Genomic DNA, 26055 nt, shown 5'->3' on the forward strand with positions numbered 1-26055 from the left:
GAGAAATAAAAGACATTTAAACTATTCTTTATTTTAATATGTAAGTGTTTGTGAGCAATGGCATAAGAATCCAGACCTAGTGTGCAGCAGCTACGGAAGCAGGTGACCCAGGAGTACTGTGTCACAGTCTCAGATACCTAGAGCAGCAGGTGACCCGGGAGTACCGTGTCAGAGTCTCAGATACCTAGAGCAGCAGTATGGTCATGAACTGACATTCTGCAACAGTGACTACTCTTGGTAAAGTCTCCAACAAAGCTAAGAATAATCTTGCCACAGTCAACTGGAGAATTCAGAGCATAATAAAATCATGCAAAGCGCAAAAGAATCTTCTGTGTTTATATGTAAAATGGAAGAAATTTCTAGGCTTTAAAATAAGATGGTGCTCATGTATATGATGTGCAGTGGATCACTTGAAAGCCCTGAAGGATGCAGCTGGGAGGATGATTCTTTGTGGTTTGGGAGTGCTTATGCATTGCAGGACATCCAGCCTCTGCGGCCCTGCCCACTAAAGGTATGCAGTAACCCCCCCAGTAATTATTTTGACAATCAAAAGCACACCCACAAATTTCCAAAACATCGCCTGTGGGGCAGTTCCAGACCCCTTGAGAACCATTGCACCAGATCCTCTTATATGTTCAATGAAGTTCTGGGAGATGGTGAGCTGGGAGAATGCTGCAGAAAACAGAACAAGAAGGGTGTGAAAACCACTTACAAGGCCAGTGTTGGCCACGTGAATCTGTGGCCCAGAAGCCCTCACAGTGATAGGGTTGCTACAGTCCAGTTTGAGTACCCTGCCAGGGAGGGTGTGTGCTCTGTCACCATCCATCCCTCTCATGCGTCCTTATTTGCACCCTACGGGGAACCCCTGCTCATTCTTGATCTGCTTGCTTTTCATTAGTCAGCCAGTTGTGGTTATTGGATACATTGGGGCAGGGCTTATGCTGCACCTGCTCTTGAAGTTTTCAACAAGAGGATTCCTCGCAGGAGCTGCATGGCATCAGGCGGTTCTCGCTGTAAGGCTCCTTTTAAGACTGGCTTTCTGCTCTCAGATTAACATGAATGAAGAACACCGAATCCTGCTCTTTGAAAGAGGAATATGAATTTCCCAGCCAAGGCGTCCACTTGCCTCACTTCCTACCTACAGAGCAGGTAAAAGATTTTCCACGTCTTTCCATGGCCACTGGTATACTCTATTCTAACGTGAAATGTGGCCTCTTCCTTAATGAGCTTTCTAGGGATACCTGCTCTCGTTCAAAACAGCTTTGGGGGGTTTGTTTGTTTGTTTGTTTTCCCCTGAGTCAAACCAGTCAGGAAGCCGAAAATAAGCCACGGAGACCAAGGTGGGTCAGTTTTGCTGGAATCGGTGCATTTTCTTCCTTCCTTCCTTTCCCGTGACTGACAGGGCCCGAGTCTCTCCCTGCTCCAGATCAGGAGCCATTAGCTTTGCAGTGACCCCCACAAGGCTGTGAGATGTGAACAGGGCCAATGTAATTCGTATAAGACGGGTGGTTGCAGGAGACAGGCGTTCCTTCTGCAAAGCAGAGGTCTGAGGTTACTGATGTGGCCGAGGCTGGCTTTCCTACAATGCCTCCCCACTGCTAAGCGCTGGAAGTGGCCGACATTCCCACTTGGCTCTGGGCTTCCTCTAGGTTGTGTTTCCCCTGCAGAGTCAAAGTCAAAAATCACCAGACCCACACTTTTCCCCATTTATGACCAGTTTCTCATACTCTTAAGCAAGGTAATTCATCCTCCCATTTTAGAACATTATTCTTTAAAAGAAAATCTTGTCCTGTTATCACAAGAGTTACTTTGACTCATGCAGGTGGCCCTTCTCAAGGAAATGCAGTGACTGGGCATTTTCACTCGAAGACTGGATTGTGTGAGCCCAGCTGGAGAGAAGGGTTTTTGTTCACTGGGTATAGGGACTTTTGCAGAACAATCAGAGCTTCCTAGTTGACACTTTCATTTCTGAAGTTTTATCTTTCCCTCATTCCAAGAGTATAAATATATGTGTCATTTCTTTGTTCTTTTAAAAATGGAAGTGGATAAAGGGTCTAGTAGATTTGTTAAGTATTTACTTTTCTGTTCCCTAAATGATCTTTTCTCCTACCTTCCTATTATTTGAACTTATAAACTAAGGTATAGGGCGTTGCAAAATAGCAAATGGGTATAGATTATTCTTCTAAAAACACATACTATCAAACCTACCCTCTCTGGGCACCATATGTGAAAACTTGTGTTCCTTTATGTTGCCCTCCAGGCAGACATGAAACTTTTCTTTATCCTACGTGTATGATGCCTAACTGGGAGCATTTATATATTTAATTTTTAAATTGCATCTTTAGTTCATAATTTTACTAATGAGATAATTAGCCATCCTTTTATTTTGAGTACTTTTGATTACAGTCTCCAAATCCTTCTAGAAGAGCTTTACTTATCCTTTTTCATCTTGAAAGTCTGCTTACCCTCCATCAAGTATGTTGTTTAGAAATCCATAGTATATGCCATAAAGAAACAAGAGAACAAACATTTCTGGTAATTCTTTTGCTGACTTCTTACAGCTATTCCTCATGTTTTCACCACCACAACAGGAAATCAGGGCAGAAAAAAAAAGAATCAGACATTAATATCAGATATTTTATTTTAAATGCCTAAAGATTCAGACGTTTTATTCTTTAAAAAATAATCTATAAGCCTTCATAACAGTGGCAATAAGAAAGAACATTAAGTGGAAAGAGTGCTAGCAGCAGCCAAGTTTTCTTAGGCCTGAGAAGTTTGACTTTCCTGATCAACTACATTAAGGTAGTATCCTCTTATCTGTTGCTGGGTAATGAACAACCCCAGAATTTAGCACTGTAACACAGCCACTTTTTCCTCTTTTTAATTTTTTAGGTCCAAAATTCCCAAGAGACTCGTCTGGGCAGTTCCCTTCTGGGGTCTTCATTCAGCTGCAATGAGCTGTCATCTGGCGCCACAGCGCTCTAAAGGCGTAACTGGGAAGGAAGGATGTTCAGGGAGACCCCTCTTGTGGCGGCAGCTCGTGCTGGCTGTTGGCTGGGAGCTCAGCCAAGCTGTTGACCAGGGTGTCTGTACGTGGTGCCTCTACGTGCCGTGGGCTTGTCACAGCATAGCAGCTGGATCCCAACAGGGAGTATCCAGAGAGGGAGTGTCCAGAGAGAGAATGTTCAAGAGGCCAAGGTAGGAACTGCAAGGTTTCCCTGGACCTGGCCTCAGAAGTCATCAGTACCATCTCTGCCACATTCTGTTGGTTACAAGCAAATCATCACAGCCAGCCCATACTCAAGGGAGGGGGAATCAGATCCCACCTCTAGATGGGAGGAGTATTAAAGGCTTTAAGGCTGTTTTTAATGTACTATAGGTGGTGCTGGAAATATGTCTAAGATATGAAATAATCCACACTATTTCATATGTAATGAACTACTCGACTTAATTATGCTCTGAAGCATTGGCTTAGGAAAGTAAAATGATTTTTTTAGTTTCCTTTTAAGTATGTAAATGCTTGACAATGAATGCTAAATTCTTTTTAATACTTTTAGTCACAAAGTGGTGATCTATTGGCTGAACTTGCCTCAGGATGTTTTGTTTGACCTTCACAGTGTTTTCAAAAAGATAAGCCAACATCTAAAAATAGGATTTCGTATAAAACTCCAAAGTTTCAACTTCTCTTGGAAAATGGAAAATTTGGGTCATAGAGGGTCTGACCTCTACTTGGCAGTGCTTGACCAGAGCTGAGTAGCAGCTGTCCCCTTAGAAGGCATCAACTCTGTCGAAATCTAGAGTTAAATGTCATTTTTCTATGTGCCTGCATGAGTTTTTTCTTATGGTAGAACAATATATATCTGTACTCAATCTTTACTGAAAGTGAGAAAACAGAAGATGAACAGGGCTGTATGTTCCCAGAATGATAGAATGCATTTTTATGTGTGTGGAGTAGAAGAATATTCTTACGTGTTCAAATTGCCAATGCCCCTGTCCACTTCACTTACATAGGTTTCCTGCCTGACTTCTGTAGACACTTGAGTTGCATCCCCTGCTTTAGTGAACAGAGGATAGGGTTGCTCTTCAATGTTTAGCAAGAGGCCCCTCAGAGTTTAGTGGGGACCCAGGATATGCAGTTGTGAGGGCGAAGCTTTAAGACGCTGGAACTCTAATTTTTACTCTGGTAGTTGTGAGATTATGGAATGAGACAGAGGATATCTGTAGTAGATTAAAGACAGCTGCAAATTCTTTGTCATTTTGCCCAAGGAGAGGTGGATCCTATTTCTCCACCCCCTTAAATCTGTTCTGGGCCTATGACTACTTTAATCAACATGGTATGGGGGAAGTGATGCTAACCTTTCAGATGACGGACAACTTCTGCTTCTTCCTCTTGAACCCCAGCCTCCATGCTATGAGGAAGCCCAAGCAGCCGTGCAGGAGGCCCACATGGAGGAGAGCTGTGGTCGCAGCTGATGTCCAGCACCAAATTGCCATTCATGTGAAGGAGCCACCCTGAAAATGGACCCTCCATTCCCAGGCAAGCCCCCCCAGCTGACAACACGTGGGGCAGAGGTGAGCCATCCCTGCTGAGCCTTGACCACATTGCAAAGGTCTGTGCAAATAAATGATTGTTGCTGCCTCATGCCACTGAGTTTTGGAGGGGCTTGTTACACAGCCATAGAAAGTGTGGTGTCTGTGGGAGCCTAGTGTTTGTGCTTCCAGAATCCATGTGCCCATCCTGTGGTAAGGTTACCTTTATTTTCCTTGGGGGAACCAATCCCGTTCCCACTCTCAGTACATATACTTTGAATGGAGTCGACTCCATCCCTGACTCCAGGGATGAGCTTATGATGCAGCATGACCAAAATCAGAGGAACTGACCACTGAGATTGCTTCTGGAACCAGATGTGTGACTCAGTCAGAGCCAGTGAGATACAATAAAAGACTTTTTCTGGTACTGGTGAGAGAGCCCTTTTTCTTTTCAACTGAATCAAAAGCCAAAAAGGTATGAGCCTGGAATTGCTAGTGTCCATCAGGTAGAGGCTGAAAATGAAGCCAACATCGCAGAAGGCTGGGCTGAGAGATGGAGAAACCAAGTCCTGAACTGTTTTGATTTGAAAACAATTCAAAATTGTTTGAATTTTGGCACAAGCTGTGCCTGAGGCCATCCCTTCCCTGGGACTTGTCAGCTACATGGATGCAGAACATTTGGGTTTATTTACTTTGCTTGAGCTGGTTTGAATTGGATTTCCTGTCACTTGTGGCAGAAAGAGTCCTCAGACACAGAGGGTCTGAATTTGGATTCCGGCTTTGATACCTTTTTCTTACTTTCTTCTTTTTTATTTTGACATAATTTCAAACTTACAGAAAAGCTGCAAGAATAATATAGAAGAATTCCCTTTACCCAGATTTCCCAAGTGCTAACAATTTTACCACATTTGTACTTTCCCTCCCTCCCTCCCTCCCTCTCTCTCTCTCTCCACACACACACACACACACACACACACACACACACACAAACACACACACACACACGCAGATGCTCCTTTACTCCTAATCACTTCAGTGTGTTTCTTAAAAAAAGGACATTCTTTTACATAACCACAGTGTAATTACCAAAGTTGGGAAATTGATATTGGTATAATGCTCTTATCTCATCTATTAACCTTGTATAGATTATACTGCTTGCCTCCAAAGTGTCCTTCAGAGCAAAAGAAAATTTTGGCCCACGCATTGTGTTCATTGTCATGTCTCTTTAGTCTTAAAATCCTCAGTCTTTCATGACATTGCTATTCTTTAAGAGTACAGACAAGATATTTTATAGAACGTGCCTCAGTTTGGGTTTGTCTGAAGTTTCCTCATGATAAGATTCAGGTTGTAAATCTTTGGCAGGAATATAACAGAAACGATGCTGTGTTTTTTTCAGTGAATTATATAAGGAGCCACCCTATGTCCATTTGTCCTGTTACTGCTGATGTTAATTTCAAGCATTTGTTAAGATGCTAGCTGCTAGGTTTCTGTACTGTAAATGTAACATTTTTCTCTTTGTAATTAGTAAGTATTGTGGTGGGATACTTTGAGACTATCTAAACACCCTGATGCTCCTCAGACTTCTATCCATGAATTTTAGCATCCGTTCATGATTTTCACCTAAAATGGTGACATTTCTATCATTCCTTGTACATTTATTAGTTGGCTTTCTAATATTATATATATATAACTATATAATACATATTAAAGACACTCCCTCTATATCCTCCTGTCCATCCTTCTGTCTCTTCTCTTTCTCTCTCTCTCTAATTTGTATGGATTCATGAATCCCAATTTTATTCAGTGGGTTATAATCCTTTGCTATCATTTATTTGATGCCCAGTTATCCCCAGTTTTGCCAATGTGAGCCCCTTCAGGTTGAATCCTGTGTCTGACCCCCTTTAAAGGGAAGAGATAAAAGCATTGGCTCTGTAGCCAGACTGCTGAGGTACAAATTCTAGCTTCATAACTTAATCGTAAAACCTTGGGCAAGTTACTTAACGTTTATCTACCTCAGCTTTCACATATGGAAAATGGACATAGTAATAGTGACCCTTCATAGGATTATCATGAGGATTAAATGAAAAAATAGAAAATGCTCAATATCTCAGTTGTGTTATCTTTTTGAGTCTCTGGCTTTTCACTGAAATGGTGGGTTGAAAACTTTTTTTTTCCTACAAAGTTGTTCCGAGGGTTAAATTGCATAATGTAAGAAAAGTACATGCGAGCTACTCTCAAAATGTTAACTACCTTGCCTTTCCCCTTTGCAAAGAGGAAGTGTAAATAAAAAGTCCTTTTAGAGATGAGAGAGTGTTTTAGTGCTATCTCATTGTTGGGGGTCCTCATTTTATTCCCAGGCACATCTCCCCAAAGTGAAGGTGGTGACAGAATTTCCTTAAATCTCCATTCTGTATGTCGGTGCACAGCTCTTGCTTTTTTATGGATTTTGACTGGATTACCACAGTTCAGGTGGGAGGGGCTGACGGTGGAAAACCTAGCGAGTTAGGAAAAGCATTCTCCCTCCTCTTCCCCTTCCCCTTCTCCTCCTCCTTAAATATAGTAATTCATTTGCTCTTTCCTATGGTATGCATATGAAATCATCTCAAAATTAATGCACCATTACCATTGACAACCACACATTCTATTAAAGATGTGTAGCCAAATACTGAGTTTACAATTTTTTCCCTATGTAGTCATGTTATCCAATTTATTTACAGTTAAAATCATTTGTTTCTCTTTGCAATCGAAAGAAAACATGGGTACAATTGACTGCATTACTGAAAAGCAAAACTTTTGCCCGACAGAAAATGCAATAAGCAAAGACAAAAGAAAAACTGGCAGAAAATATTTTTAACAAATGTTGGCTATATTTGATTGAAAAGTAAAGTAAGGATAATTCAGAGTATAGAATCAGGAGCCCAGAGGGCAGAGTTAAGAGCTTTAGCAAATTTTACACAGGAAGTAGAATTGAACTCTGATCAAGGAACTGGCAAAATGCGCCCAACTGGATTTCAGAATAACTTTGGAGCAATGATTTCTGTGTGACTCCATTTTCTTTCTTTTTGAACAAGAGTGTTTATATATATATTATATCTGTCCTACCATTATGTGTTGGGTGTGTATGGTGTAAATAACTTTCTCTGAAATTCATGGGTTTTAAGATCAAGAGATGTTTCACATGGGGAGCTGTACTTGAGGAACTTCAGCCAAAGGGCTTCCTCTCTTCGGCCATGTGCTTTCATTTCTCTTGGGTAAATATCTAGAATTGGAAAGACTGGATCATATAGTAGGTGTACATTTAACTTTTGAAGAATCTTAACTTCTTAGGAAACTGTTTTCCATGGATTTGCTTTAGAAGGTGAGATCCTGGACCTCAAGCCTGAGCCTAATACCATCATGGGATAAGACTTTGAGGGTCTTGGAGAAGGAGAGGGTGCATTTTGAATGTATGAGGAATGTGAATTATTGGGCCAGAAATTGGACTGTGGTAGATCATACTTTCCAAAAAATAGCTTCAATAATAATTCCCATTCCACATGCCCTACCAGACTTTGCTACTCCTTATCAAGAGGTAGCGTCTGTTTCCCCTTTCCTTTTTTTTTTTTTTTTTTTTGCGGTACGTGGGCCTCTCACTGTTGTGGCCTCTCCCGTTGCGGGGCACAGGCTCCGGACGCGCAGGCCCAGTGGCCATGGCTCACGGGCCCAGCTGCTCTGCGGCATGTGGGATCCTCCCGGACAGGGGCACAAACCCGTGTCCCCTGCATCGGCAGGCGGACTCTCAACCACTGCGCCACCAGGGAAGCCCCCTTTTTATTTTTATTACTTGAGTAGTAGTCTGTTGTATGAATATACCACAAATTCTTTAACCATTCACTTGTGGTTGGACATTGTTTCCAGTTTTTGCTGATTAAAAACTAAAGCTGCTATGAACATTCATAGTTCTTTGCATGGCTGTATACTTTCATTTCTCTTGAGTAAATAGGTAGGAATAGAATGGCTGGATCACACGGTACTGTATGTTTAATATTTTAAGGAATTACCAACTGTCTTACACTGCTTTTCAAAGTGGTTATACCATTTTACATTCCCTGTAGCAGTGGGAAAAATGAGAATTCTAATTGCTCTAATTCCTTGACAACACTTAGTATAGTCAGTTTTAAAATTTTAGACATTTCAATATTTGTGTAGTTTAATCCACTAAGTTTGGAGTGTTAAGCAGCAATAAATAACTGGCATGGGATGAAAAATTAACTCCCCCAAATTGAATATAAAGGTAAACCATTTTAAAGTGCATTAAAAGCTGTATTTGTTCAGGCCCTTTCATAGAAGCATCAGAATACGTAACTGAGGAAGACAGCTCTGTGACCAAAATTCAAATACTGTATGCTATTAAAAAGTGTTTACAGTCAGAGTTTATATCCTTAATCAACAATGAGATATAGCAAGATGTTAGAATGAGGACACCAATTAACCTACCTAAACATTATAGTCAACCGAAAAGGAAACGAGTATGTAATAAATATTTCATTGGCTTTTGATCCCCTTGTCTCAGTCTCTTGCAAGTGACATTCATCACTAGGTATTTTTGAGAGTCCCCAGGGGGTGTCTTTATAAGTGCTCTGAAGCTAGTCTGGGCAGGCGAGGGGTTCTCCCTCCACTGGGTGTCTCCAGGCAATGAGTCCCCACCCCAATGGGAATACCAGGTCCCTCTAGAATACTAAAGGTGCTTGGTGTTCAGGTGGCAAGACAGGAGAACTTTCTCTCTTGTGTTTGCTGTTGGAGGGATCCCCAAGGAGAATTGCTTGTGCCACACATGCTTATGTAAATTTTCCCATAGACGTTCTTTGCAAACATCTCATACTCCCTCTGCCCTATGTCCTATGAGGATCCAACCATGAGACAAACGTGGGGCAAGAGTAGAAGACAAATCCAACTCACAGACTTAGAGCTGTGTTCATTTTCACATACCCTCCCTCTTTGTCACTGGGTCAGGCTCAATGTGCCTGGATCCTCCTCTAAGGATGAGGTGTTACCCAGAATGCTCCCCTCCTCACTTTTTAGGCAAAAAAACTTCAGGCAGGGCTGCCCCAACAGTTTGTCAGATACACGCAGACATGTTTGCCTCTCGGCATGTTCTTAACCACAAGTTGAGCTGAGATAATTCCCACTGCCTCACGGTGATAAATCAGAATGACTCTACTGCATCCTGTTGTACTCCCTGTTCAGTGGCTGTTCAATGTTCTTGTTTTATGATACATTTTAAAATTGATATTTAGTTTAATTTTCTTGTTTCCTCAGAGTAGATCACCCCAAACAACCTCCCCTCCCCAAAGAATTCTTTTCTCTCATGGTTTTTATTTTTCCTCTTTTCTCTTCATTTGAATGGTTTTCTTATCCTTTCTACATTTTAGCGGTAGGCAATAGATATGTGAAAATTCTGAGACACTAGGTAAACACTCAGATTCCGTGTAAATGAATAAAAGTCATGGCTTCTGCGTGTGTTTTGCTCTCTCAATTCCAGGGCTTAAGTTGAAAGTGTAAACATCTTGATCAAAAACTTTTCAGTTGGTTATCTTTAGTCCTTCATGATTAAAACTGTAAGCTCAACACGCTTTCTCAAGTGCCCTTGGAAAGAGAACTACTCTATTATGTTCCTCTCATGGTGCCTCCCTCCCCAACCCTCCACACATTAGGCAAACAAAAGCCTGAATGGATAGGGTTCGCACCGAATTTCAGGAGGCTGTGATTACATCTCTGAAATTTAAAAAAAGAATCCCACATTTGACAGAAATTGTTAAGAGTCTACAATTAACAAATAGATCTGGCATTAGTGTTTTTCTAATCAAAATCTATTGTTCTGCCGATGCTCATGGCTGTTGTGTGAACTGACAGTGGTTGCCCTTCCAGGAAGCCTGGGGAAAGGGTGGTGCACGGGAGAGGTGAGTGTGCTTTCATGCTCATATCCCAATCTGTCAGATCCCTCCAGAACCGTACAATTCGTCTCCTGCCCTCGCCTATGACGGTACAAATTTGTCCCTCATGTTGAGCAATGACCCTTTCTCTCCTGAAGTCTTCAAAGGAAGGAGAAAAAAATAGATTATTAAGTTCTCATTGAACTAGAAAAACAAAACAAATCAAAAGTCTGCTCTGCTGGAGCCCCCTTGCTGGTGGTGCTCCGAGCAGAGGTAACACGGTTTGCCACTTCCAGTCCAATCCACAGAAATCATGGCAGACAACAGGAATACCATGGAAGTCTTTGGCAACTTTGAGAATTAACCTGATGATATCATTCATTCAATGAAACAGTGACTTCAGATGTTCTTTTATGAAAGCGTGGCAATGACGAAGTTTATGAGCAGAGAGACCTTCATCGCCATAACCTACCTAATTTTTTAAAAAGCATTGATTCAGGGCTTCCCTCGTGGCGTAGTGGTTTAGAGTCCGCCTGCCAATGCAGGGGACACGGGTTCGAGCCCTGGTCTGGGAGGATCCCACATGCCGCGGAGCAACTAGACCTGTGAGCCACAACTACTGAGCCTGCGTGTCCGGAGCCTGTGCTCCGCAACGAGAGGCCGCGATAGTGAGAGGCCCGCGCACCGCGATGAAGAGTGGCCCCCGCTCGCCGCAACTAGAGAAAGCCCTCGCACAGAAACGAAGACCCAACACAGCAAAAATAAATCAATTAATTAATAAAAAGCATTGATTCAAATTCAGTAACTGCTACAGATGAAAAATAGCCAGAAAGAGGAAATCCTCAGATGTTTTATTTAAGTATAATTTGAGAGAAAACAGAAACAGGTCATCTGTACACTGATTTTCATGTGTTTTCATGGGGTGTTTTGCAAGTCTGTACGATGTCCCTGAGATACGTTTAGTCGATTCTGTTCGGGACTTGATGCTGCAGGACAGCTGCCAGTTCCACAGAGCAGCCCTGGACACGCTGTCCGGCTCGGATCCTCCTTGCCACTCTGACTCTGCAGCGGAGCTCAGAGCTCTGTGTCCTCCCAGACGGGTGCCTGCTTAGCTCTCCTTACAGGCGATGTGCCTCTGAGGGAGCTCGAAGGTTTAACTTTTTGGGGCAAAGGCTCCTCATGATGGCTGAAATCCCCTCTGGAGCACACAGGTTTAAGTTGGTGGGGAAAATGCAAATTCTGAGACAGGCATCACATTTATTTTCTGGGACAGCTTGACTAGGGAATATATCACAATCAAGCAAAAAACATTTTCTTTTTAAAATAATAATCCTAAAACACGCATCTGTCTTCCAAACCTCCATCTGACCGTGTGGCAGTCATGTCAGAGATCCCCCCTCTTTCCTCAAAGCTAAGCTTGGGGGTTAACGTCAGCAGACGGTCTTGGCTGCTTTCTTCCCTTCCTTGTCATCACCCAAGACTGTCAGTCCTTGCCAGTTTCCCCTGGGTCACCCTCGTTTGTGTCCACAGCGGCGCCTTCACACCCAGGAGGTTTTCTAGGCTCCTTCAGGGACCCTCCCTCTGGCACACAGGAAACCATCCACTGCTTGCATGACGTTGAGCACAGCTCCCCCAGGCCCATCTGCCTAGAGACGCTGCTGCACCATTTCTGCTCTTCTTCTCCAGCGCCATGACGCCCTCAGGGGTGGGCCACTCTGGGTCTCACCACTGCTGAAGGCTCCACTTCGCAATGAATGGGACCCAGGCCCTGCCTGCTCTGGGTTCAGCTCTAAACTGTTGTGGTTTGTACTCTTTCCATGAGGCTCAGCCTAGACAATGGTATGTCAACAGGGAATAGCAGATCTAACTCACTTGAGGGTGTGTGTTCCCAGGGGTGCATGGGACCTTGTCCTGCATCCAAACACATTCACCAAGTTCGGAGTCGCCTCAGCAGCTAGGCTCTAGGAAGCGGAAGCCAAGCCTTTTGAAACTCAACAGCCTTTTCTCTCCTTGCCCCCCCAGTCTCCAAGGCAACGAATGCTCCGGACTGAATAAGGGAAAGACAAGGGTACAAGAGGGGGTTCATATCTCAAGGTATCATCTTACCTCAGAAGGACATGGTATCTGTTCCTGCCATTATCTGAGTCCCTTCCCTGGGAATTTGGAGTTGGCATTATGAAATTAGCCTCTCTTGGGGCTGGCCTCTTGAGTGGAAGAAATATCAAAATTTCAGAGAGAGAAAACTCACACACCTTGTACGTATACGTTTTTGAGAGGAAACTAGATCATCTAGCCCACCTGATTTTCATTTCCTAAGTGTGGCATGGCCATCTTCCATCATGTGGATGAGTGTCAGATAAAGCTGACGGAAGATGGCTGAGCATGACACCTGGGGACCTGATAGCACCCCACCTCCTGGCTCCAGGCCTAGGTTCAGCTGCATTCCAGTTCCCTAACTCTACTGAAGAAGGAGAAGGAGAGGGAGAGGGAGAGGGAGAAGAAGAAGGAGTTCATCTATTTGCAGTGGATTTTGATGGGTGAATAAGAGTTCACCAGACAGACATTAGCAGGAAGGAGATAACAGCAGGATGGAAGAGCAGGCCTGCCCCTAATGTTTACCACAGGGTCCAGAACGGGAGTACCGAGGCCCAAATGCCATATATGCCAATACTCACAAGTTATAAATCAAGCTAGTAAACTGTTAAAGAAAATATAATCCACTCCACTCCCGTGATAGATTTACTTTTACGATGACTGGGAAAACCAAATTCAAATTTTGAATTCTAGCCCTCTTAGGGGTTCCATGCTGGAATGTAAAGGCATGAGGTGAGCTGGTCCCTGTCACCTGTGCTCCTTCCTGGGAGCCTCTTTCCTTCTGTTCCCACCCTCCAGCTCTATCCTGTATTACAAGGTCTTCATGTGCCACGTGTGGACACTTGGGTTTTACCCCAGCCCCTCTGCAGACAGCCGCCTCCTGGCCACCCTCAGGCTTAGGAGTGGTCAGCCGCGTGGTTTGGACTGAGCTCTGAAGGATGCGTATAGGAAGAGACCCACACCGGCCCTAGAGGCAGGCTTGGGTCTTTTGGACGGGCAACACTGGAGTCCTGGTCACTGCAAGTGTGGTCTAGAAGGGGAAGTGCAGCCCCTGTGCAGGCATATAACCTTGGTCCCATGGACTGCCTGCCTGTTGGAGAAGGGTGGCCAGAGGACAGGGTCAGAGCAAGACCCCCGTAAAGCATAGGGACCTAGACAGGGGTTTCTCTTGCACAACCAAAGGACAATTTTGCACAAAACAACAACAAAAACAAGCCAAAAACCCACAACTTGTATAGTGACTGAAGTTGTGAAAGAACACGGTTGGACACGAGAAATATTAAGAAATTCAGTGTGTCCCAAACATGGATTATTTGTAGTAAGGGGCAGAAGATAAAAATAGGGCAAGATTTTAAAGGGCATGTTGAGTGCTGTGGACTTTGTTTGGTGGGCAGGGGGCATTTTTAAGCGTGAGAGTTTTGTTAACTGTTTCTTAGGAGGAAAAGACTGGAGACAAATGGAATCAAGACAGTGGGAAGAACTGGAAGATTATTGGAATTTTTGTGAGTGAGAGAAGGGCTGGATGCCTGAACTGAGGGACAAGTGGGAAGGAGCAAATTCAGGAGCCATTTCTGGAGTAGAATTGACAAGGTTTTGTGAGATAGTCTAAGATAACTTCCAGCTTGGAAGGCCATGGCACTCACGGTGCATCGCCCAAGGGAAGGAGTTGAGGGCAAGGTGCAGGTTGCAAAGTCAAATGTTGGACGCGCTCAGTTTGAGGCTCTATGATCCTAACTCTAGCTATCACGTGATTGCCAACGACAATAGAAATTACAGCCATAGAGCTTTGAAATCTGTATCCCGAGGGTCAATCTAAGAAAAAATGGTGTGGGAGCATTTTGGAGAATTTCTTATAAAAGAACTTTGCCTTTTCAATGCCTGCATTTTGCAGGCGCCTGGTTGCTAATGGAAAGCTTTAGGACAATCAATTTCATGTTTTGAGGTCTGCTTCTGTTATTCATGTAATAAACCCAGGCTCTCTTCTGTTGGAAACTATAGCTCATGTAGTGGATACAAATTATGATTATTTTTTTGAGCAGCAGTAGGAAACTTGGTGTGGTAGCATGTCCTTTGCAGAGACATTTATAGGTAAAAATGTCGCCATTGGCCTCTTTTTAGCGTTTGCGCACTTCTCTGATATTTTTGGAGAGGCTGCAGGCAGTGGATGCTGGTTGGTTCTTTGGATTTCCCAACAAAGAGTAAGTTTTTCAGAATATAAATTCTAGATGACTGAAAATTTCATCCACTCTATTTAACTTGGGAAACCAGGGCATGGAAGAGAACTGGATTCCCAAGAATGTAAGGGTAGAAATGTCAAATGTAACAAGCCATTGTAAATTGACCGTTTAGAAGTGGCCACGCTATATACTCTAGCTAGTGCTCTGAATTGTTTATCTTTCAAAGGGCTTATTTCCCCAGATAACATTTTCTTATTCTTTTTCTTACCTTTTTGCTTGTAGCAAAAAGATAGCATGTTGTTATTTTTCAAGTTGCCGGGATTAATGCTCATTTTCTGGTTAATTAAAATCTTTTAAACAAAAACACTCCAAGTTCAGAGAATTATTGTACTCATTAACATTTCTGCAGTATCTTTGCAGCTCAGCTATTATGCAAGGCTGCAGTAATTTCAATACAGCCCTTTTATTGTTTGTCTTTATTGAAGACTTTGTGCTCATTACTGGATTGTCTCCTGACAGCCCAGAATACTCCCCCAGACTCTCCTCCTGCACTGTGTGAAACCTATTTTGCATTTGCAAGTGTCTGGGCCTTCCAGGATCAGGTAAGTGACTGCATTCAAAGAGAATTAAAAATGTGGGAGGGGGGGGAATCTCTTAACATAAAACTCCACTTGGTCTTCAAATCTCCCCCATATGTCATTTTTTGGTATCAAAAGCCTTATAGGGGTAGAATTGGCTTAATTCTGGGGGTAAAAAAAAGTGGTAAAAATAATTATACTCAACATGCATCAATGATATTTATGTAAAATCAATATACGATGAGTTTGAGATATTTATTACTTACTTTTGAACGTGTTCCCCTAGCGGGTGTGCCTGCTTCATTATATATTGAGGGTGCTTTCACTCTGCAAACACTCACTGTTTGCTCATGGGAGTTCCTATTCCTCTCATCCCTGTCCATTTTCTGCTGGACAGAGCACCTCTCTATCATGTTTAATAGGCAGTTGCTGTCTCTCAGGGCATTTTCTAGGCCTATTCAGTATGAATGGGAGGATTCATTTTGACATGCTTGCAGCCCACTCCAACTTTGGTGACTTGCAGAAGCAGCTTAAACTAGACAGAAAAACCATTTCATGCTCAAATTGTTCTTAGCAAGAGGCTACAACTACTTTTGAAGAAAAATGAATTTAGAGTGTCTTTATGGGTTTTCTAATAGCAAATAGCTCGAAATATACACACAAAAAGAATCTGTAGTAGAGGTAAAGTGGGGTAGGCCACCTGTCCTTGAATTTGGATTCTACCTCTCTCGATGGCAGAGGAGGGTCTCCTACAGAGACACTTTGTCTGATTGTACTTGAACCTGAAGGTCCTCCACCTACAGGCATGCTAGCGTGCTGCTGGCCAGGGCTTCCCAGGGGCCATGCTGACTCCTAGAGGCCCCTCTCTGGCTCTCTTCCAAACAAGCTCTCGCCTCACGGAGTGTCTTAGATGTGGCCCTACCTGAAGGCAGGAGGATGGTCTCCCTTGACCAGGAGGATGGTCAAGGGAGAATCAATGGCTGTTTGGCCCATATTTTGGCCACTTCTAAACGCTTTTCATTTGTACACTCTACATCAGACCATCCCCAGGCTGTCCCTGCTTTAGCTTCTGTTCCATCTCACTACTCTGACCAGTGAACCTATGATCATTTAAAAAAAAAAAAAAATCTAGCAAAACTAACGCACCTTTTTCCTATCTTCTTACCTGAGGGGTAGTATCTATAACACCAATTTCACACCTGTCCTGCTAGCTTAGATCTCTCTTCACAGAATGTTCCCCTTAAAATTTTACAGATCCATTTAATGACTCAACAAACATTTATTAGCACCTACAGTGTGTCAGGCACTGAGCTGGGCCCTGGCCCTGTAGCCGTAAGTAAATGGACATGGTCCCCACCCTCCTGGAGACCGCGGATCAGAGCTCCAATGCAAATATGAGAGTACCATAAGGCCTCAAATCACAGCGACACTGGGGTAGGGAGTATTGTGTCCCCAGGCAAACCCTGCAAAGAAAGTCCCTCCATCCCCACTGCTACCTCCATGTTAAGTGGCGGGAACTGGTGGGACAGCGAGGGTGGAGAGGATTCCTTGGGTGGTGACTGTTCCTATGGGCTGGCAAGAAAATTCTTAGAGCCCCTGGTCATACAATTGTCTGAGAACCTGCTGACACTGTACCACTCATTTAAATTCATGCTCAACTTGGAGTCGCCAACGCTTCAAATGTCTCCTGGAGAACATGTAGAAATAAGTGCTCTCTGGAAGCCCCGTGACAGACCTCATCAAAGGCTGGTTCCCTCTGTCCAAGGGTGAGTTTTATGAGAAAGAGAATAACGCGTAACTAACCACATTTTATTCTTTGACATTCCAATTACATTAACCAAGGCAGGCATTAGAGATCAATTGATGGGCCAGCCCAGTGATGTGAGGGCTGAGAGGGGTGGGTCACCGAGGAGATGGCCCTGGGTGTCTGCGGGGCGGTGGTGGGCACCTCTGAACACGCGCTTTCTCCCTGTGAACCTTGGCCCGTCGCTTCTAAAGTGCTGTCCCTTCATTACCTTCCTGCTGTTCTTTTCTGGCAATGCGAGCCTGTCAATCTCCACCATTGCCTGGGTTGGAAACCTGGTTAACTAGGATTCATCTTGTCAATTCAAAAGGCAGCTTCTGTTTGTGGGCAAAATAAATGAGTGAGCTCCCAACTCCTGAGCAATTTCATTGAAGCACTGTGAGCCCCCAGCTTAGGTTTAATCAATCTATTTCTAACTCAACCATCCCAGGATCCAATGGATTTTACCTTATCTAGAGCAAACTAGCTGTTCTCTCCTTCTTCATTTTGCTGCTGATTGACTATGGCATGGAGTTTAGTAGATTGTGGATCAAATAAATGAGAACCATAAAATTTCCTCCCCAGGGACTAGGTTTTGATTATTTCATTGACCCCAGAACAAAAAATGTGCCCTCTGGACCAAAAAAAAAAAAAAAAAAAAAAAACTCCACACGGCAACCCAAGGCTAGAAGCTCCTGCCCAGGACTGATTCAATTACATTTATTAAAAGTAAAAAGGTAGGGGCAGCACATTTGGGGAGAATTATCACATGCCTTGATGGGAGAGGAACTGACAGTAATATTCAATGTCTAAAAATCTGATGATTCCTGGAAAGTGAGTGTCAATTTGACACTCTGTCTGGGGTTCAGAAAGAATTCCAGGAATTATGATAGGATAGTTATGGTAAAATTACAGTGATGGTGAGGATGTGCTTGTATTTAGAATTCAATTTCTACTGAAATTTGGTGGCTTTTAAATGGACGGACATCATACCAGAGAATGGAGATGTTAGCAGCCTATCCTTAAATATTTTATCCTTTTTTTCTGCTCTGGAAATTTCTGTGTCCCGAGTGCCTATGATGTGCCAAGTTGTGGAAAAGGGAATGTGGTAAAATGAAAAGAATATGGTTGGGGTGGAAGAGATCTAGGTCAGAAGTCTACTTGCTACCTTTATAGCCCTGGGCAAGTCCCCTAATCACAATAAACCTATCAAATGGTTAAAGTATCAGCACTTACTTAAGATAGAGACCTTTGGGAGTGCTTAGTGACCTATGTCCTCCTCCCTTCTCAAGGGTCTACCTTCCATGCAGAGCTGGCTTCATGGGACCTGGGCTTAGAAGGGCCCTAGTCTCGGACAGTTCTGCTGTCGGCATCTTGAATTCTTCATAGTTGTTGAACAAGGAATGCTGCGTTTTCATTTAGCACGGGGCTTCCACGTTACGTGACTGCACGGGGCTCCCCGGCTGTGGGTGAGTCACTCAGAACAAATCAGGGGTGGAGCCACCCTTCCTTTACTGGAGCCAAGAGATACCCACGCCTCTCCCCTGCAACCCCCCCTCTATGCTCAAGGTTGTCTGGATGGCTTCGGTAACTCACAGTCACATGCAAGCTGCCCTTGGTTCATGTAGCTGGAATGTCAAAGAATAAAACGTGGTGAGTAATGTCTTGTTCCTATCTCGTGTTTGACTGAGAGGGACATCTGACCCAAGGTGGACCAATCAGAAACGGGAGGGCAGCTGTCTTCTATGCATAGGGAAAACAAAGAAAGCCCCTGCAGGTAGAGACGAAGTTGGGGAACAGGTGCACAGAGAAAAGCTGAGAGGAGAGACTGTGGCCTCACTGAGAGACAATGGAGCAGATGTCTCGGTTCCCAATGATTTTGCAGTTTCTCAGTTCCTGTTGGCGTGGAGCCACAGTTCCTGTCCTCAAGTGGTGAGATTCCTGTCCTCAGGTGGTGAGATACCTGTCTCTCCCCAACAATTGTTCATGTTAGTTTAAGATAGTTTGATCATCTGTAACTCACTCAAACCATCTCCAACATCCTGACCCACTCCCTCATGCGTTGCAGAGAAGAGCAAATGAGCCAGGGTGATGTGGAACCAGCACTTTGCAAACGTTAAAGCTCCTACAACCATGGCATTCCATTCATTGTGTAACAGAGCAAGCTGGAAAATAACTATGGACTGGTAAAGTCTGTGGTGTTTATATCAAAACTACGTGAATCAGGTAACATTCTTCACCTTCTTCATTTTCTAAGAAGGAACTTGTGTCACATAGCAAGTGTCACAAAGTCCTGTGTTTAAAGTCATTTAAATGTTCCTGGGGAAGATGCCACATTAATCATGTAATTTGGACTAATGTGAATATTTTTATAGGGTTATTAACATTTCAAAGATGTTAGGGCTGTTTTGGAATTTAAAATTAGATTTATGGCTTTGGGGACCACATAAAAAAATTAAACTGATTTCTTCTGGTTTGAAACCATGAGGTTGAGACGATTGAAAGCAACAAAGAATCTGCAGTCAGAACAGTAACGATAATTCAAAAGATAAGGAATAGAAGGTAAATACTAAAGAACTTGGGGAAATGTTTATGTAATTGACAAAATGGAAAAGCTTGGATTGGGCAAGTAAACGGAAAACTATGGAAAATGAATGAAAACAAGAAAGCTTTGAGAAACAGGTATATAGTTGAGGAATAGCTTATTTCTTGGTGCTGTCTTTCTTTTATTCATCCATTTACTCACTCATTCATTTCATACGCCCTGTGCCCTTCGAGGTACTGGAATCGTGGTGGTGAACAAAATAAAGTCTGTGTCTTCATGGAGTTTACTTTCTTATGAGATTAGAGAGAGGCTGAAGAACCAGGATTCACAGATGCAAGGAAGGGGAAGGAGAATGGACGGGAATAGCCCTTTAATAAGTATCTCATTTCCCTGAGAGGTCTCCACCACTCACAGGGGCCAGATGCTTTAACTTCATTATCTCATTTAATCCTTACCACAGTCTAAGGTGGACAGGATTTTAAATGCGCACAGGGACCAGGCATGCCACGCAAAAGTGCATGGAAGAGATGACAAAGTGGAGAGCACACAACTCTTCCAAAGGGGCGTCCACTGCTCAGCTCTAGCTGCCTGTTGCCATGTGGGAGTGGGAGTTCCCTTCTGCCAAATCTTACATTTTTCAAGAGAAGCTTCAAATCCACTTTTCACGTGAGATTGGATTTAAAAAAAATGTTGGATCAATTTTTTAAAACTGCTATGCTGTTTGTGCAAAGACAAGCGTAATTTTATTACCGTAGTCTTGTTTGGCATAGCAAGCGATTAGAAACAACCTACATGTTCCTCAACAGTAGACCGATTCAATAAATTATGGTCCATCTTACGTAACTACTCTGGAGCCTTAAAGAACAGCAAGGGAAATCTTTATGTGCTTCATGACGTATTAAATGAAAAACGTTAAATGCCGTGCAGTCTGTATGACATGCTACCATTTATGTAAAGGAGGGGGGAGAATATATATATATACATATGTATTCATTTGTTTATATATGAATAGAATATTTCCGAAAGTATACATATATGTATACACATATGCATACATATATCTCCATCTAGGTAGATGGATAAACAGATAGGTACATATATAGACTTATAGATAAACTAGCAGCACTGATTGCCTCTGGGAAGGAAACTGGATGGCTGAAAGATAGGGTGGGAGGGAAAGCTTTTACCTTATCTTCTTTTATATATTTTGAATTTTGAGCCATGTGCATAATTATTATTTTACCAAACAGATGTTTGTGAAGGGCCTGAGAATCATCAGTTCATCACGTCTTCCAGAGTCTTAGTTATTTCGTCTGAATATCAAGAATTGCCATTCTTTTTTTTTTATAAATTTACTGATTTATAAATTTATTTATTTATTTTTGGCTGCATTGGGTCTTCGTTGCCGCACGTGGGCTTTCTCTAGTTGCGGCAAGCAGGGGCTACTCTTTGTTGTGGTGCGCGGGCTTCTCATTGCAATGGCTTCTCTTGTTGTGCAACACAGGCTCTAGGCTTCAGTAGTTGGGGCACGCGGGCTCAGTAGTTGTGGCTCGCAGGCTCTAGAGTGCAGGCTCAGTAGTTGTGGCACACGGGCTTAGTCGCACACGGGCATGTGGGATCTTCCCGGACCAGGGCTCGAACCCATGTCCCCTGCATTGGCAGGCGGATTCTTAACCACTGCGCCACCAGGGAAGCCCCAAGAATTGCCATTCTGATATTGGAGGCATTGGAAGCATTACTGTGATAGACTGAAGGGGGTTCAGTCACTTTGGAGCAGGAAGCTCCAGGTTCAGAACACATGTCTGACAGATGATTCAGGTGTCGTTCTTTGTTCTTCCACTGCTCACGTGACTTTCAATCAAATGGAGGATAATCCCAGAAATCTTGTTTAGCCTGGACCTGCCTGGATTCTACTGGTAGGTTGGGACCAATTGGTCCCAGAATGGCTTTGCTGGCTCTCAGGGATGTTCTGACCTCTGGCACAGCCTTAGATGGAGAGAGACACTCAATCCCTCTATCTCATGGGATTGTCATTTGGTTGGAGAAATTAGCACATTCCGTTCCAAGTCTTTGGTCAGTTACGGGGGGGAGGAGGAGTATTTGTTGGATCATGGGACAGTCATCATAGAATAGTATTTTTGAATTACTGCTATTCTTAGCTGTCTCACCCTGCCAGAGGGAAGCAGCTGGGTCTGAGATTTGGGAGCACCTTGAAGGACATAGAAAATTCATGCAGGAAGTATGATAATTCATTGGGAAGTAGATAAGGCTAGAGGCCATTCAGGGCTTCCTCAGATCACAACTCACACACCATAGGGTTATTTCGGATCCTGCGAGCACAGGCTAGTAGACTGCTTATGCCTGCTGAGTCCCACCCCTGAACATCGCAGTGGACCCTAGATGGCCTCTGTCTGCGTTAGGACACTGTGTGCATGAAAGCGAGCCCCTACTTCTTCCTCTAGTGCAGCCACTGCTCAGCAACCTCCCCCTTATGCTCCGTGGCTAGATCTCAGCTTGCCTGGTGGCTGGTGAAAAAAGCCTCTTGTCATGATCTCATGTGTCTCACTTCTGGGTGCAACGCACGAGCTTCATAATAGCCAGGGTCGGCTATCTGCCGAAACATAATTGGCATTTCTTGATCTGTATGTGGTCTGGGTTTACTTAGAGTTTTCATCATTTGGGGGGTGTGATATCTCTGGCTTTTACTGCAAGGCTGGGCTGCTATCTGCTGTTTTCTGGAGCTTTTAAGATCTTCCCTGTGCCCTGCTTGTAGCAGTCAAGGTTCCAGCAGGCAGCAGAATGCATTCAGACGTTCTAAAGAGACTGTAATGAAGGGCCTCTTTACGGAGCTATGGGCGGGTTAAGGGTACCTTAATGGACTCTGAGGCACCTGGAGAGAAACACCTGGAAGAGTCTTTCCTAACCCCAGGCCTGAAAGGGCAGAGGGAGGAAGAGTGTTAGTGGAGCTCTGTGAGAACTTGCACCGGGGAGGGTTACCATCCCCTACACACACACACACACACACACACACACACACACACACACACACAGAGGAGCTCTAGTCAGGGAGGGATCCTACCGCTGCCAAACTCTGGCATCAAAGCAGGGAGGGAGTGGGGGACTCTTCCTCCAAGCTCTCTCTCACTCTGCCCTGTGCCATTCTGATGGTCCTTCCCACGGGCCAAGCCCAACAGGGAGCCAGACAGCAAGAGGGCCTTGTAAGACAGCCTGCAGGGGCAGCAGGGCAGCAAATGCATGAGGAGTCCAGGTGGTAAATGGAGACAAGCACACCTGCCTAGGGACTGTCGGTGCCTCCTGTGGGATCACCACTTTAGCCAGAGGAGTCCTGAGTGGGATGCAGGGCACGTGGATTCATTTGGACCTATCCCATGGGATGGGGTGGGGGGGAAATATCATCATCCTGCTTTTTAAAATATCCAGTATTGGCAGCCATTCCCACCGAGGAGGTTTTCTATGATCTGTTCTTATGAACAATCTACCTTCTACTTTTTAAGTTTTTTTTTTTTTTTTTTTTTTTTTTCGGTACGCGGGCCTCTCACTGTTGTGGCCTCTCCCGTTGTGGAGCACAGGCTCCGGACGCGCAGGCTCAGCGGCCATGGCTCACGAGCCCAGCCACTCCGCGGCATGTGGGATCTTCCCAGACCAGGGCACGAACCCGTGTCCCCTGCATCGGCAGGAGGACTCTCAACCACTGCGCCACCAGGGAAGCCCAAGTTTTTGATTCTTTTTTGTTTAACATTTTAAATTTTGAATTCATAATAATAATGTAAAAAAAGCCCTCAAGGTTGGCAAGGACTAGGATTGACAGTACTATGGCTTTTAGAAATCCCCGTTGTCCATTTAAATTTTAATGTTTCTATCGTTTGTTCCTCAGTGTAAATTAACAGCCATGGAGGTGGGTCGGGTTTCTTTCCTGAAGTCGGGACTTTAAATTTAATTCAATAGCCGAGATTTACGGCGCTTCTATATTTCACACGGCAGAATCAATAATGTGACTGAAGTGAAGAAGATAAAAATTTATGGTATCTTGCAATTTAATGGTTGAAAAGATGCAATTGGAGAGATCATAAATTGTGAAGGAGTTTATGCTTCATTGCTCCTGATTCAGTACTTGCTGTTAGGACTTGATTTGTGGCTATTCACAAGGTGTGATTAATGATGTGATCAATGCTTGCTTCAGCGCAGTAAAGCAGTTGTAATGCTCTTCATTAGAATAAATAAAATAAATTGACTGAAGCTTTATAAAAACTGTGTAACATTTAAAATCTAAAATGTCAATTTTTTTTTCCTGTTACAATTTAGGTTTCTTCAGGCAGTTTCCACCTACATCACATCACTCATTGTCATTCTTTTTGGATATTATAGAAATCCGTGTGGGTTTGGGTAAGCTTTATGCAAAGCTCACTGAAGAGGAAAAAAAAAAAAAGAGTTGAACAGGACGGACAGAGCTAGGATACTGCGGTGACTCTGCTTTGCCATCCTCCTAACGTGCTTTTTATCCTTCTTAAACACGTGAAGTTTAAGGAAATCAAAGCAGAAAGTGAGCCTTCTATTCACAGATTTGCTAAAAAACAATACAAGTGTTCATGTTTTAAGTGCAGTGGGTATGCATGCATCTCCACTGCAAGAGGCTGAGTGGATACAGGCACATCCTTCAGAAAACTCCGTCTTGATGTTGGGATTTTGTTTGACATGATTCTATTGTCAGTTCATGCTATGATTCAAAAAGTGAGCAAACACAGAGGGGAACAGCAGTTTCACTGTGGCTGGAAAGAATGAAGTCACTCTAGGTAATGCATCCTGGACCTTGGTGAGTCACTTGGGCTGGGAAAAGTTGCCTTGGAACATGCATGGAAATTCTTGGCATTTGGGGAACTTATTCATCACAGTTGTAGACCAGCAGCCTTTGTTTCAATATCATTCACTGAAATGTATTACTGTTGATTAAGGCAAACTTTTGGCCTGTCTTGGAGAGTAGTATGTGTCTCCAGAATACACCTTTGCTTGCTTCTTTTCATGTGTTCATCTCATCTCTTTTTTAATGCCCGAAGTCACAAGCAAGTGACATGGTTAATCTTATGGATTTAGCTGGTTATAATTGACTTATGGATGTTCTGGTCCCAACAGTATTTGCAATTGTGGATTTACACCAGGCCCTGGAGCTGGCAAGCCTTTATATTTCCAAGACTCCAGCCAATTCCACTAGGATGACCCTGGAAAGATTTGATGTGCTGGCAGTTCTGTTTTCTCTCCTTGTCAAGGCCTTAAAAGGGAAAAGAAGACACAGGGGTGGGTCTCCTTGGCTTTTGCCTTTGCACCACACTGCGGTGACTTCCTGTCAACCTGGGGCTCTGCAGAAGTATTAGGGGGGCCATGCATGGTAGTTCTCCACTTCAAGGTATCAATCCAACTGGCTTCCCAGGTTTTCCTCATTTTCCTTAAGAGATCCTTAACTCAGCCTGTATTTTCAGAATGATGAGGCATCTTGGTGTGGTAGAGACCTAACCTCTAAAAACACTTCCAAGTTATCTGCACTTGGCATTGATGAACTCCCTTTTGACTTGGCATCAGAATGCTAAATGGGAAAGAGAGCTGTACTTAAATTTCTTGAAGGTTTTCAATATTATGTGCATTTTAAAGGTACTTTCTGAGCTACTTGGGGGTGTAGGAGCTGGAGGATACAGACAAAGAACGCACTGATTAAAAATGATGAAATAGGGGCTTCCCTGGTGGCGCAGTGGTTGGGAGTCCGCCTGCTGATGCAGGGGACACGGGTTCATGCCCCGGTCCGGGAAGATCCCACATGCCGCAGAGCGGCTGGGCCCGTGAGCCATGGCCGCTGAGCCTGTGCGTATGGAGCCTGTGCTCTGCAACGGGAGAGGCCACAACAGTGAGAGGCCCGCGTACCGCAAAAAAAAAAAAAAAAAAAAAAAAAGACAAAATAAAGGAAAGAGTACAAAGAATCAACAGAGCTTGAATGAAATAGAATTGTTTACCACTGATTATGGCTAGATTTCTGAGTGTTAACATGCTTTCAGAGTCTAGTAGAAAATAAAGACTGTGCTATTCCATTGAGGACTGTTCCCCAAGTTGGAAGAGGCAGCAAACCTCTAGTGTGCACCCCAGGAGGGTAGGGTCTTCCCTTCCATCACCGCATAGCCAGTGTCTAGAACAATGCCTGGCACATACAGCAAGCTTTCAATAACTGTTTGCTGAGTGGGGTAAGGCAATAACTACATCTTTCGAAAGACTGTAGGCAGACTAAGCAGGTAAGAAAATGTCACGGGCCATCATTGAAAAGAGCCTGTTAGGATAGAGAAAATCTGAGGAAAAGAGGAGGAAAAAAAAACCCAGCACAAACCTAAATGAGAGTCGGCCTCGTCTCAACGAGCCACTGTTCTTGTTTGGATACTTA

At 43.7% G+C, this 26055-nt stretch overlaps 1 long non-coding RNA gene across 2 annotated transcripts; it reads left to right on the top strand.

Moving 5' to 3' along the window:
* On the top strand, positions 1 to 25529 carry LOC141279080 (uncharacterized). 2 transcript variants are annotated; one of them, XR_012332833.1, is made up of 4 exons: positions 1 to 1149; positions 2893 to 3198; positions 4402 to 4572; positions 23943 to 25529. It is a non-coding gene; the product is annotated as an uncharacterized lncRNA (long non-coding RNA). The 2 variants fall into 2 exon arrangements; XR_012332832.1 differs by lacking the exon at positions 23943 to 25529 and having other exon boundaries at positions 4402 to 6929.
* Positions 25530 to 26055: the final 526 nt, after the last annotated feature.

This window comes from Tursiops truncatus, chromosome 7 (assembly GCF_011762595.2).
Source record: "Tursiops truncatus isolate mTurTru1 chromosome 7, mTurTru1.mat.Y, whole genome shotgun sequence".
Classification (NCBI taxonomy): domain Eukaryota; kingdom Metazoa; phylum Chordata; class Mammalia; order Artiodactyla; family Delphinidae; genus Tursiops; species Tursiops truncatus.